This window comes from Stegostoma tigrinum, chromosome 8, assembly GCF_030684315.1.
Source record: "Stegostoma tigrinum isolate sSteTig4 chromosome 8, sSteTig4.hap1, whole genome shotgun sequence".
NCBI classification, from domain to species: domain Eukaryota; kingdom Metazoa; phylum Chordata; class Chondrichthyes; order Orectolobiformes; family Stegostomatidae; genus Stegostoma; species Stegostoma tigrinum.
Window position 1 is genome coordinate 39,764,170 of NC_081361.1, and position 14,086 is coordinate 39,778,255.

At 48.8% G+C, this 14,086-nt stretch overlaps 1 protein-coding gene across 6 annotated transcripts in view; it reads left to right on the forward strand.

The window, feature by feature from the left end:
- Positions 1-9,286: 9,286 nt before the first annotated feature.
- LOC125456082 (uncharacterized) overlaps positions 9,287-14,086 on the forward strand; it is an 81,506-nt gene continuing 76,706 nt past the window's right edge. For 5 of the 6 annotated variants that reach the window (XR_007248385.2, XR_009446055.1, XR_007248386.2 and 2 more), the window contains exon 1: positions 9,287-9,976. The gene's annotated coding sequence lies outside the window, so the exon portion shown is untranslated. The remainder of the gene's footprint in view (positions 9,977-14,086) is intronic. The other variant, XM_048538777.2, reaches the window with a different exon arrangement.

Here is a 14,086-nt window from a genome sequence, read left to right on the forward strand (position 1 = left end):
GCATTGAATCCAGAGGTTGGTGGGGTGGTATGTCAGGATGAGGGGGATTCTGTTTTTGTTGTTACTGCATGGAGGGGGTGTGAGGAATGCATTGCAGGAAATGTGAAAGATGTGGTCGAGGGCGTTTTCGACCACTGTGGAGGGGAAGTTGTGGTCCTTGAAAAATGAGGACATCTGGGATATCCGGGAGTGGAATGCCTCATCTCGGGATAGGGCGGAGACAAAGGAATTGGGAATAGGGATTGACATTGTTTCAGGAAGGCGAGGGAGAGGTATTCTAGGTAGCTGTGGGAATCGGTAGGCTTTAAATAGATATCGGTTTCCAAGTGGTTTCCAGAGATGAAAACAGAGGGGTCCAGGAAGGAGAGAGATATCGGAGATGGTCTAGGTGAACTTAAGGTTGGGGTTGGAGGTATTAGTAAAGTGGATGAACTGTTTGAGCTCCTCATGGGAGCATGAGGCGGCGCTAATACAGTCAGCGATAAAATGGAGGAAGAGGTGGGGTATGGGGCCAGTGCAACTCTGGAAGACAGACTTCCATGTATTCCTCAAAGAGGCAGGCATAACTTCGGCCCATGTGGGTACCCATGGCCACCTGTTTGTCTGTAGGAAGTGGGCGGAGTTGAAGAAGTGGTTGTTAAGGGTGAGGACGAGTTCCGCTAAGCAGATAAGGGTATCATTGGAGAGGCACTGGTTGGGCCTGAGGGACAGGAAGAAGTGGAGGGCCTTTAGGCCATCTGCATGGGGAATGCAAGAATATAGAGACTGGAGGTACATGGCAAAGATGAGGTGTTGGGGACCAGGGAATTGCAAGTTTTGGAGGAGGTGAAGGGCGAGGGTGGTGTTACTGACATAGGTGGGGAGTTCCTGGACCAGGGGGGAGAAAATGGAGGCGAGATAAGTGGAGATAAGTTTGGTGGGACAGGAGCAGGCAGAGACGATGGGTCAACCAGGGCAGTCAGGTTTATGGATTTTGGGAAGGAGATAGAAACAGGCGGTGTGGGGCTGGGGAACAATGAGGTTGGATGCTGTGGGTGGGAGGTCACTTGAGGTGATGAGGTTGTGGATGGTCTGGAGATGATGTTTTGGTGGTATAGGGTGGGGTCATGATCAAGGGGGCGGTAGAAGGAGGTGTCAGAGAGCAGGTGCCTGGCCTCGGCGATGTAGAGGTCAGTGCGCCATACTACAACTGCACCACCCTTATTCGCGGGTTTTATGGTGAGGTTGGAATTGGAGCGGAGGGCTGCACATTCTGTGGGGGAGAGGTTGGAGTGGGTGAGAGGGGTGGAGAAGTTGAGGTGATTGATGTCTTGATGGCAGTTGGAAATGAAGAAGTCGAGGGATGGTCGGAGGCCTTGGGGTGGTGTCCAAGAGGAAGGGATGTGTTGGAGGCGGGAGAAGGGCTCAGTAGAGGGACTGTTAGGCTCACGACTAAAGAAGCAAGTGCAGTGGCAGCAGAAAACCTGTTCAACTTCCAAGCGTGAGCAATATTCTTTGATGTTAGGGTGGAGGGGAATAAAGGTGAGTCCTTTAGGGAGGACTGACCATTCATCCTTGGTGATGGGAAGGTCTGTGGGGGGGGGATGGTGAAGACCCAACAGGGCTGGGTGCTAGTGTATACTCTGGAGCTGCTGGCTGTGGAGGCGGTGGGTGGAGCAACGTCGGTGTCAGCGGTGGGCAGAGCAGCATCAGAACATCATTCACCTGGTTTCCTTAGGTTACTAATCTAGTGACATGGGCACTATTCCAAGACCTGCCTTAATCATTTACTCTCAGAGATAATGGGAACTGCAGATGCTGGAGAATTCCAAGATAATAAAATGTGAGGCTGGATGAACACAGCAGGCCAAGCAGCATCTCAGGAGCACAAAAGCTGACGTTTCGGGCCTAGACCCTTCATCAGAGAGGGGGATGGGGAGAGGGAACTGGAATAAATAGGGAGAGAGGGGGAGGCGGACCGAAGATGGAGAGTAAAGAAGATAGGTGGAGAGAGTGTAGGTGGGGAGGTAGGGAGGGGATAGGGGAGGTAGGGAGGGGATAGGTCAGTCCAGGGAAGACGGACAGGTCAAGGAGGTGGGATGAGGTTAGTAGGTAGCTGGGGGTGCGGCTTGGGGTGGGAGGAAGGGATGGGTGAGAGGAAGAACCGGTTAGGGAGGCAGAGACAGGTTGGACTGGTTTTGGGATGCAGTGGGTGGGTGGGGGGGAAGAACTGGGCTGGTTTAGGGATGCAGTAGGGGAAGGGGAGATTTTGAAACTGGTGAAGTCCACATTGATACCATATGGCTGCAGGGTTCCCAGGCGGAATATGAGTTGCTGTTCCTGCAACCTTCGGGTGGCATCATTGTGGCACTGCAGGAGGCCCATGATGGACATGTCATCTAGAGAATGGGAGGGGGAGTGGAAATGGTTTGCGACTGGGAGGTGCAGTTGTTTGTTGCGAACTGAGCGGAGGTGTTCTGCAAAGCGGTCCCCAAGCCTCCGCTTGGTTTCCCCAATGTAGAGGAAGCCGCACCGGGTACAGTGGATGCAGTATACCACATTGGCAGATGTGCAGGTGAACCTCTGCTGAATGTGGAATGTCATCTTGGGGCCTGGGATGGGGGTGAGGGAGGAGGTGTGGGGACAAGTGTAGCATTTCCTGCGGTTGCAGGGGAAGGTGCCGGGTATGGTGGGGTTGGAGGGCAGTGTGGAGCGAACAAGGGAGTCACGGAGAGAGTGGTCTCTCCGGAAAGCTGACAGGGGAGGGGATGGAAAAATGTCTTGGGTGGTGGGGTCGGATTGTAAATGGCGGAAGTGTCGGAGGATAATGCGTTGTATCCGGAGGTTGGTAGGGTGGTGTGTGAGAACGAGGGGGATCCTCTTGGGGCGGTTGTGGCGGGGGCGGGGTGTGAGGGATGTGTTGCGGGAAATACGGGAGACGCGGTCAAGGGCGTTCTCGATCACTGTGGGGGGAAAGTTGCGGTCCTTGAAGAACTTGGACATCTGGGATGTGCGGGAGTGGAATGTCTTATCGTGGGAGCAGATGCGGCGGAGGCGGAAGAATTGGGAATAGGGGATGGAATTTTTGCAGGAGGGTGGGTGGGAGGAGGTGTATTCTAGGTAGCTGTGGGAGTCGGTGGGCTTGAAATGGACATCAGTTACAAGCTGGTTGCCTGAGATGGAGACTGAGAGGTCCAGGAAGGTGAGGGATGTGCTGGAGATGGCCCAGGTGAACTGAAGGTTGGGGTGGAAGGTGTTGGTGAAGTGGATGAACTGTTCGAGCTCCTCTGGGGAGCAAGAGGCGGCGCCGATACAGTCATCAATGTACCGGAGGAAGAGGTGGGGTTTGGGGCCCCTGTAGGTGCAGAAGAGGGACTGTTCCACGTAACCTACAAAGAGGCAGGCATAGCTGGGGCCCATGCGGGTGCCCATGGCCACCCCCTTAGTCTGTAGGAAGTGGGAGGAGTCAAAAGAGAAGTTGTTGAGTGTGAGGACGAGTTCAGCTAGGCGGATGAGAGTGTCGGTGGAGGGGGACTGGTCGGGCCTGCGGGACAGGAAGAAGCGGAGGGCCTTGAGGCCATCTCCATGCGGAATGCAGGTGTACAGGGACTGGACGTCCATGGTGAATATGAGGTGTTGGGGGCCAGGGAATTGGAAGTCCTGGAGGAGGTGGAGGGCGTGGGTGGTGTCACGGACGTAGGTGGGGAGTTCCTGGACCAAAGGGGAGAAAATGGAGTCCAGATAGGTGGAGATGAGTTTGGTGGGGCAGGAGCAGGCTGAGACGATGGGTCGACCAGGGCAGGCAGGTTTGTGGATTTTGGGAAGGAGATAGAAACGGGCCGTGCGGGGTTGGGGAACAATGAGGTTGGAGGCTGTGGGTGGGAGGTCCCCTGTGGTGATGAAGTCGTGAATGGTGTTGGAGATGATGGTTTGGTGCTCGGGTGTGGGGTCATGATCGAGGAGGCGGTAGGAGGTGGTGTCGGAGAGTTGGCGTCTGGCCTCGGCGATGTAGAGGTCAGTGCGCCATACTACCACTGCGCCACCCTTGTCTGCGGGTTTGATGGTGAGGTTGGGGTTGGAGCGGAGGGAGCGGAGGGCTGCCCGTTCTGCGGGGGAGAGGTTGGAGTGGGTGAGAGGGGTGGAGAGGTTGAGGCGGTTAATGTCTCGACGGCAGTTGGAGATGAAGAGGTCGAGGGAGGGTAGGAGGCCTGGGGGTGGTGTCCAGGAGGAGGACTTGTGTTGGAAGCGGGTGAAGGGGTCAGTGGAAGGAGGGTTGGGTTCCCGGTTGAAGAAGTAGGCATGGAGGCGAAGACGGCGGAAAAACTGCTCTATGTCCAACCGTGACTGGTATTCGTTGATGTGTGGTTGTAGGGGGACAAAGGTAAGCCCCTTGCTAAGGACTGACCGTTCGTCCTCAGTCAGTGGGAGGTCTGGGGGGATGGTGAGGATGTGCACCTCCCAGTCGCAAACCATTTCCACTCCCCCTCCCATTCTCTAGATGACATGTCCATCATGGGCCTCCTGCAGTGCCACAATGATGCCACCCGAAGGTTGCAGGAACAGCAACTCATATTCCGCCTGGGAACCCTGCAGCCATATGGTATCAATGTGGACTTCACCAGTTTCAAAATCTCCCCTTCCCCTACTGCATCCCTAAACCAGCCCAGTTCGTCCCCTCCCCCCACTGCACCACACAACCAGCCCAGCTCTTCCCCCCACCCACTGCATCCCAAAACCAGTCCAACCTGTCTCTGCCTCCCTAACCGGTTCTTCCTCTCACCCATCCCTTCCTCCCACCCCAAGCCGCACCCCCAGCTACCTACTAACCTCATCCCACCTCCTTGACCTGTCCGTCTTCCCTGGACTGACCTATCCCCTCCCTACCTCCCCACCTACACTCTCTCCACTCTCCATCTCTTTACTCTCCATCTTCGGTCCGCCTCCCCCTCTCTCCCTATTTATTCCAGTTCCCTCCCCCCATCCCCCTCTCTGATGAAGGGTCTAGGCCCGAAACGTCAGCTTTTGTGCTCCTGAGATGCTGCTTGGCCTGCTGTGTTCATCCAGCCTCACATTTTATTAATCATTTACTCTGTTCATTATCCATTTGTAAGAGAAAGTATTGATCTGCACACTGAATTAAAATGTAAAAATAGATTTCAATTATAAAGGCATTAAACTTTAACATTCTTTTAAAGCAATTAGCAGAATGCTTTGGAATGCATCTTTAATTTAATTGGCAGTGCTCACAATGTCTGTGAAATTTCCCATTTGTTTCAAGTCATGTTTTATCTATTAGTAGAAAAAAGTGGCAGGAGAGCAGACAGATATGTTTAATCGAGCATAAAGTATCCTAGGCTTTGTAAATAAGGTCATAAGTACGAGAGCAGGGGGGTGATGATGAGTGTATATCAGAAATTGGGTAGTCCTCAGCTCCAATACGGTGTACAGTTCTTGGCCACAAAACCATTGGACAGAGTGCAGAACAGGTTTATGAGAATGGTTTCAGGAATGAGACAAATCAGTCGGAGAAAAGAATGCAGAAGTTCGGATTGTTTTCCTTGGAGAGGAAAAGGCTAAGAAGAGATTTGATATAAGTTTTTAAAATTGTAATAAGGAGCCTGAACAGTTGAGATAAGCAGAAACTGTTCCTGCTGATTAACAAATAAAGAACCGAGGGGCCACGATATTTAAGTGTCTTCTTGAGGGAGAAAATGCAAGGTGTGAAAAAGCTTTTTCACAGAGTGAACAGTTGGGGTATTGAATGCACTACCTGGAAGGGTGGTGAGTCAGGTTTGACTGAGGCATTCAAGAGGACATTATTTCTATTTTTTTTAAAGTCAACCAATGTTTACAGTGAGGGTGAAAGACAGGTGATTGGGACTAAGTTAAAATGTTCAAAGAGCTAGCGTAGACATGATGGACGCCTTCTGTACCATAAGAGTACTGTGATTCTGGTAATTAAATGTGCCGAATATTGCAACTTCTTTTTTCTGTTTCATCAAATTATTTTCCTTGAAATTATTAAACAACTTTCATTTATTCTTTAGATATAGGTGTTGCTATCAAGGACAGTATTCCAAGTTGCTCCTGCGGAGTTGATAGTGAGTCATCTTGTGGAGCTGTAGGGGTGACAGCCTTCCTACAGTAATGTTAGTTAGTTCTAGGATTTTGACCTAATGACAAAGAACAAACTGCAACACAAGTCCAAGTCAGCATGGTGGTGATAACTGTTTGGAATTCTCTTCCACAAATAGCAGTGGATGCAGCATCAGTTGTCAATTTTCAATCTGAAATAGATACATTTTTGTTAAGTAACAATATTAAGGGATATGGGCCAAAGGCAGGTATATGGTATTAGGCCATAGATCAGCTGTGATCTAACTGAATGTTCTATTCCTGTTCCGATGTTCTGATACTGGCATATCTGCACTGAGTCGTATTTCAACAATTCTGTTTTTTCCTTTATACGTACAAAAATTCTACTATTTCTATTTGTCCTTTAAAATATTTAATCATTAAAATTTTCCACCAGATAAAGTTCAGCAAAAGAAGAAATACAAATAAACCAGTGAACAATCTGGATCTTTAACATTGTCTCAAACATTTGTCACCACTACAACTGCTAATTGGAAATGCAAATAATAAAAGTACATCTAACTGTTTAATGCTACAAGCTTAGATATATATTTTGATTGATGGAATGAAAATGTACAAAATAATAGAGGGAATTTTAAAATAAAGTGCACTGTAAACATGCAATTGGAACCTAATAGAGAGTCTGTATTTAATTCCTGAACTAAACAAACTGACAATAAAGTCACTGACTGTTAAGTCAACTATGATCTCAGTGGATTCCAAGACTTAATCATCTCATTGTCAGCCTAATTTGTAAAGTATAGTTTATCATTCATTACTCCTTTCAAGCTTACATATGACCATTTAGTTTTAGCAATAAAGGTGCACCCAGTGCCAGGCAACCAAAATGGTCCTCGCCAGATATCCTCTCTGTAGTGCTGCCCAAATGTTTGGCAGATGTACTTATGGATTTCAGAAAGGAACTAGATTATTATCAAAACAAAACCTTTCAGGACTGTGGGGAAGACAGGAGACTGGAACATGCTGAGTTGTTCTTAGAGAGGGTAGATACAGACACAAATGTCAACACTTGGGTCAAATGGCCTCCTTCTATCCTGCAACCATTCATAAGTTCTTTGGTTGCAACTATTGAAATTAAAGAACTGTAAACTGTGTAAACTGTTCAAATGGAGCTCATCTGCAACAAAAACAAGTAAAAAACTACCGTTGATCAAATTGCAAAATGGAAGCATAATCAGCAGGAAATGGGTGAGGCAGCTCATTAAAATAAACTAAAGCAATTGAATTCTTCAGTTTTGAAACACATTGCACTTAGTAATAATCCTCCTTTCCAAACTCTCAAAGAGCTGGTGGATTGTATAGCTCGTAAAATATGAAAGAATAAACGGAATTGATTAAAAAGGAAATAGTTTTAAAATTCTGCAAAAGCGTTTACAGGTCTAGGTTCTGACGGTCACTGGTCTCGAAACGTTAACTCTGTTTTCTCTTTGCAGGTGTTGCCAAATCTGCCCCGCCCCCGCCACAACCGCCCCAAGAGGATCCCCCTCGTTCTCACACACCACCCTACCAACCTCCGGATACAACGCATTATCCTCCGACACTTCCGCCATTTACAATCCGACCCCACCACCCAAGACATTTTTCCATCCCCTCCCCTGTCTGCTTTCCCTACTCTCTCCGTGACTCCCTTGTTCGCTCCACACTGCCCTCCAACCCCACCACACCCGGCACCTTCCCCTGCAACCGCAGGAAATGCTACACTTGTCCCCACACCTCCTCCCTCACCCCCATCCCAGGCCCCAAGATGACATTCCACATCAAGCAGAAGTTCACCTGCACATCTGCCAATGTGGTATACTGCATCCACTGTACCCGGTGCGGCTTCCTCTACATTGGGGAAACCAAGCGGAGGCTTGGGGACCGCTTTGCAGAACACCTCCGCTCAGTTCGCAAAAAAACAACTGCACCTCCCAGTCGCAAACCATTTCCACTCCCCCTCCCATTCTCTTGATGACATGGTCATCATGGGCCTCCTGCACTGCCACAATGATGCCACCCGAAGGTTGCAGGAACAGCAACTCATATTCCGCCTGGGAACCCTGCAGCCATCTGGTATCAATGTGGACTTCACCAGTTTCAAAATCTCCCCTTCCCCTACTGCATCCCTCAACCAGCCCAGTTCGTCCCCTCCCCCCACTGCACCACACAACCAGCCCAGCTCTTCCCCCCCACCCACTGCATCCCAAAACCAGTCCAACCTGTCTCTGCCTCCCTAACCGGTTCTTCCTCTCACCCATCCCTTCCTCCCACCCCAAGCCGCACCCCCCGCTACCTACTAACCTCATCCCACCTCCTTGACCTGTCCGTCTTCCCTGGACTGACCTATCCCCTCCCTACCTCCCCACCTATACTCTCTCCACCTATCTTCTTTACTCTCCATCTTCGGTCCGCCTCCCCCTCTCTCCCTATTTATTCCAGTTCCCTCCCCCCCATCCCCCTCTCTGATGAAGGGTCTAGGCCCGAAACGTCAGCTTTTGTGCTCCTGAGATGCTGCTTGGCCTGCTGTGTTCATCCAGCCTCACATTTTATTATCTTGGAATCTCCAGCATCTGCAGTTCCCATTATCTCTGAGTTTCTCAATTAATTTCGGTTTCTGTCCGTTTCAGAGCTCCAGATCGGAATCCACTTACTGCTTCATTTGCAGGCAGTTGTTGTTCTTGCAGGGCTGGGGTTGGGAAAATATTAAGGTTTGAGTTCAGAAGCGTGTTGACTGAAACTCTGGCAAGCCTGCACAAGATGCATATTTTTACAATAGGTAACAGTGACATGGGCGGCACTTACACACGGGCAACTTTCATTCATGTAAGACACACGTTTGCAGATCGTTGTCATTTACATTTTAAAAACAGTAAGATACTGGACATAGTCAACAGATCGACCTTGCACATGAGGGAGTACTGGAGTTGCAGTCTTTCAGGAACCGTTTCGCTGTATTTTTGTGGAGCAGTAATCAGTAGGACCCCGTCAAACTCGCGCATCGCCGACGCCCAACGGCCCTGGTCCTGCCCCCGGGCACGGGGCGGGGCGCAGCTCCTCCGACACCATAACAACGGCGGGGAATCCCCGCCCACTTACTCGAGCTCCGATTCAAATTTGAGCCAATGTGAGCTCGAGGATCATTCATTTGCCTAATTTATGTAACCGCCGCTGAGCCGGAGCAAACTCGCATCTAACTGAAAAAACTGGTAGAAATCCAGCTGGGAGTGAGCAGAAGCAGCACCGGGAGGATTAAAGCTCAGGAGAGTGAAAAAGAGGAGTTTCGCTTAGCCCCCGAGAAAGCGAGTTTGGTAGGAGCAGAATTCCAGGTTAGACACTCGTTGCAAACACAACGCCTCCTTTGCTCCCCAGTCATGTTTACCTCGTGGATGAGAAGAGAATCCTGAAGTACACTTGTGGTTTTATATTTGTTGCCTTTCACTTTCCACTCCCAATAATCATTAGTCGCCCCGGCACCCATTGCCGGCGCTGGAGTGACTTGATATTCACCCACTGGGGGGGGTTTGGAAAAGTCGTGCACATTTGCACCTGGAGTTGCGACGAAAAGGACCCATTCACATCGGAGCAAACGGCTGCAACCGTGCCCTCCAGGTATTTATGGTACGTCGGGATTTCCTTGCTCTTTGACACCTATCTTGGAGCATTTGGTAACGGGCTGGAGCTTGCTCGGTTGAAAGAGCTGACTGATGTGTCCAAGTGGACTTCTCATGGCGCCCTTCAGATCAAAAGCGGTTGTGCGAGCGGATAACGGCGCAGGTTGGTGCGAATTTGGTTTGTGTTGAAGCAGTGTTGCTCAGATCACGTCGATTTCTCCCGGGGGCAAGCATCACCTCAACCAGAGATGGTAAGAACTGCCCATCCTGGAGTCAGACATACCATTGTGGAGCTGGCAGGCCAGGCAGCTTTAGAGGAGCAGGAAAGTTATTTTTAACGTCTGGGTCGAGACCCTTCTTTAGAAATAGGGCTTTTCTGAAGAAGAGTCCCAACGTCAACTTTCCTGCTCCTCTGATATTTCCTGGCCTGCTGTGTTCCTCCAGCTCCACACTGTGTTATCACATCGAAACCCCTGCCTGTGTGACCCGCCCTAGTTTCCTCAATGAAGAGAACTATGAAAGTCGCAGACGCAGCACAAGAGGTGCCTGGCCCCGGTGAATCGATTTACTGCCCCACCAAATTTGCTGATCTTTATGCAAATTAATAATGCCATACAATGTTACTTTGTTCTTGTAACAAGACCGACACCGTTTGATGCTAAACTGTACTCATCAATTTGTTGTTGTGGTCAATACTGGTGTAAGACTAAGATCAGAAATTTAGATAGAATGCATTCTAACGAATTGGTTGTATGACATCAGTATAGGTCACGATTAAACTTTGCAAAGTTTCGATGATTATCTGTTTATATATGTGCATTTAGTTACGGCATATGATCAATGGATAACTTAGAAAAGGAACAGTGCAACAGAGATTCCTGGCGAAACTCAGCCACCGGACTCTGTTTTCTGCTTGCTTCCTACAGAAGACCTGCTGAGTTTTGCCAGCAAGTTCTGTTTTAGTTTCAGCTCTCCGGTATCCGCTGTTCTTTGTTTTATATATTTTGTGCAGCGAGAGCAATTGTCACGCTCCGATTGTAAATGCACAGTTTTGTGTTATGCATATTTTAGTACGTTTGAGAGCGAAATAGACAATGACAAAATGGGCTTATGACTGACGGTAATTTTGGATGCAACTCTTCACTCACACCAGTGATGGAAATTCCAATTCTCAATCCAAGTAATCTTAGTAAATTGATGTTTAACTCAGTTTAAAAAATTCTACTGACAGCAATTCTCCAATTCCATTCTGTATAGCTTAGTCAAAAGGTAACCTGTAATACTAGTAGAAAATGGCATTTGGAAAACAATGTTTTGAGCTTAATTTATTGCTGACAGTTTCATCCAGAATTTTTGCAAGATATCTCGGATGAATGTGTTTTTGTGACAATTGATCATTCGCGACTTTTCTGAACATCAGTGATAATTCCTGAAGTTAGCATAGGTTATCATTAACCTTTTAACATTCGATTAGGTGGCAGTTATTATATGAAAATTACACCAACACACATCCAGTCTTCCTTCATTCTTCATCATCCACATAATCTCCCAAGGAGAGGCAAGAAAAGGAATAAGAATTCTGAATGCCTTTGATCAAGGTTTAGAGCAGCTGATTCTCACTCTTGACCAATAAATGTGAATAAAAGCTATTCATTTCACTTCCACAGTGCACAACAATAAACAGATGGCAATAGTCAACATGTGGCAACCACAAGTATCAAATTCAGATTACTCGAATATTTACTGACTGATCCTTCCATAGTTTCCAAACTATGGTTTAGTTTAATAAACACTTCGTGTCACATTAATATTTTTAGAATGATTTGGCCACCTCTTTAGTTGCACTTAATTCTATCTGCCTTCCTACTGTTTAATTTCAGGTCCTTGCTTATTGGTAAAGTGTGAGGAAAGATGATGGGGGGAGTTGAAAGTACATGATGCTAATTCATTTGCATTATTTATAGTTATGTTACCACCCTCTCTGTGATAAGATTGAATTTGTAAATTAAAATCTATAAATAGTTAAACTGTCAAGTTGGGTGATATCTTTCCATTTTGTGACCAACTCTGAAAGCAGGAGATGTTGGATCCTGGGTGACCTTCCAGCCAATAGGCAGCTGATTGGTTCTGGCCATGGTTTTCAATTTGTATTTGGATCTCGGACAAGGAAGTCCTGGTTTTCAAGTGCTGATAGCTCCAACACTTGACAGCGTGACTTAAACACTGGCTATAAGAGTGGGTCAGAGGCTAGGAATACTGTAGTGAGTAACTCACCCTGACTCCCCAGAGCCTGCCTATTTACAAAGCACAAGTCAGGAATGTGATAGAATTTTCTGGATGGGTGCAGCTCCAACAACACTGAAGAACTTCATCCAGGACAAAGAAGCCCACTTCATTGACACTGCATCCACTCACTTTACCACCAACACTCAGTGCACACTTCTGCTACTATCTATAAGACATATTGCAGAAATTCACCAAAGACCCTTAGACAGCACTGTCCAAGCCCATGATCACTTCCATCTAGAAGAACAAGGGCAGCAGATGCAAGAATGCCACCTCCTGCTTACATTTGCTGCAGAGTGTGAGCCTACTTTAAAAGGACAAACAAGATATCAAGTGACATATTGCTGTAGTTGGTTCATTAGTTTTGCAGATATTTCGTTACCCTGCTGGGCAACATTATCCTTGCAGCCACCGATGAAGCATTGACATATTTTCCCATCTGTTACTTAAACTCTGGGGTCCACTGGAGTTGATTACCTCATTTCCAGTTTTTCTTTGCAATGGTGTGTATATACAATCTAATTCGGCGTTTGTTGATGGCATTCTTGGTGGAGAACCAGGCCTATAGAAATTCCCACACTTTTCTGAAAGGGTCCCGACCTGAAACGTTGACCGTTCCTGCTTCTCTGCTGCTTGGCCCGCTGTGTTCATCCAGCTTCACACCGTGTTATCTCAAGGGATCTTTGGTTCTTGTTTGCAATTGTAGGGTTGATGTAGGTTTGTGTGCTACTGATGCCCAGTGGCCGTAGGAGTCTTGTGGTCAGTTCAAATATGTTCTTAATGTATGGTACCCTGACATATGTTGGGGCATGTCGTATCTTCACCTCTCAGTCTCCATCTCAGGCAACCAGCTTGTAACTGATGTCCATTTCAAGCCCACCGACTCCCACAGCTACCTAGAATACACCTCCTCCCACCCACCCTCCTGCAAAAATTCCATCCCCTATTCCCAATTCCTCCGCCTCCGCCGCATCTGCTCCCACGACAAGACATTCCACTCCCGCACATCCCAGATGTCCAAGTTCTTTAAGGACCGCAACTTTCCCCCCACGGTGATCGAGAACACCCTTGACCGCGTCTCCCGCATTTCCCGCGACACATCCCTCACACCCCGCCCCCGCCACAACCGCCCCAAGAGGATCCCCCTCGTTCTCACACACCACCCTACCAACCTCCGGATACAACGCATTATCCTCCGACACTTCCGCCATTTACAATCCGACCCCACCACCCAAGACATTTTTCCATCCCCTCCCCTGTCTGCTTTCCGGAGAGACCACTCTCTCCGTGACTCCCTTGTTTGCTCCACACTGCCCTCCAACCCCACCACACCCGGCACCTTCCCCTGCAACCGCAGGAAATGCTACACTTGTCCCCACACCTCCTCCCTCACCCCCATCCCAGGCCCCAAGATGACATTCCACATCAAGCAGAAGTTCACCTGCACATCTGCCAATGTGGTATACTGCATCCACTGTACCCGGTGCGGCTTCCTCTACATTGGGGAAACCAAGCGGAGGCTTGGGGACCGCTTTGCAGAACACCTCCGCTCAGTTCGCAAAAAACAACTGCACCTCCCAGTCGCAAACCATTTCCACTCCCCCTCCCATTCTCTTGATGACATGTCCATCATGGGCCTCCTGCACTGCCACAATGATGCCACCCGAAGGTTGCAGGAACAGCAACTCATATTCCGCCTGGGAACCCTGCAGCCAGATGGCATCAATGTGGACTTCACCAGTTTCAAAATCTCCCCTTCCCCTACTGCATCCCTCAACCAGCCCAGTTCGTCCCCTCCCCCCACTGCACCACACAACCAGCCCAGCTCTTCCCCCCCACCGACTGCATCCCAAAACCAGTCCAACCTGTCTCTGCCTCCCTAACCGGTTCTTCCTCTCACCCATCCCTTCCTCCCACCCCAAGCCGCACCCCCCGCTACCTACTAACCTCATCCCACCTCCTTGACCTGTCCGTCTTCCCTGGACTGACCTATCCCCTCCCTACCTCCCCACCTACACTCTCTCCACCTATCCTCTTTACTCTCCATCTTCGGTCCGCCTCCCCCTCTCTCCCTA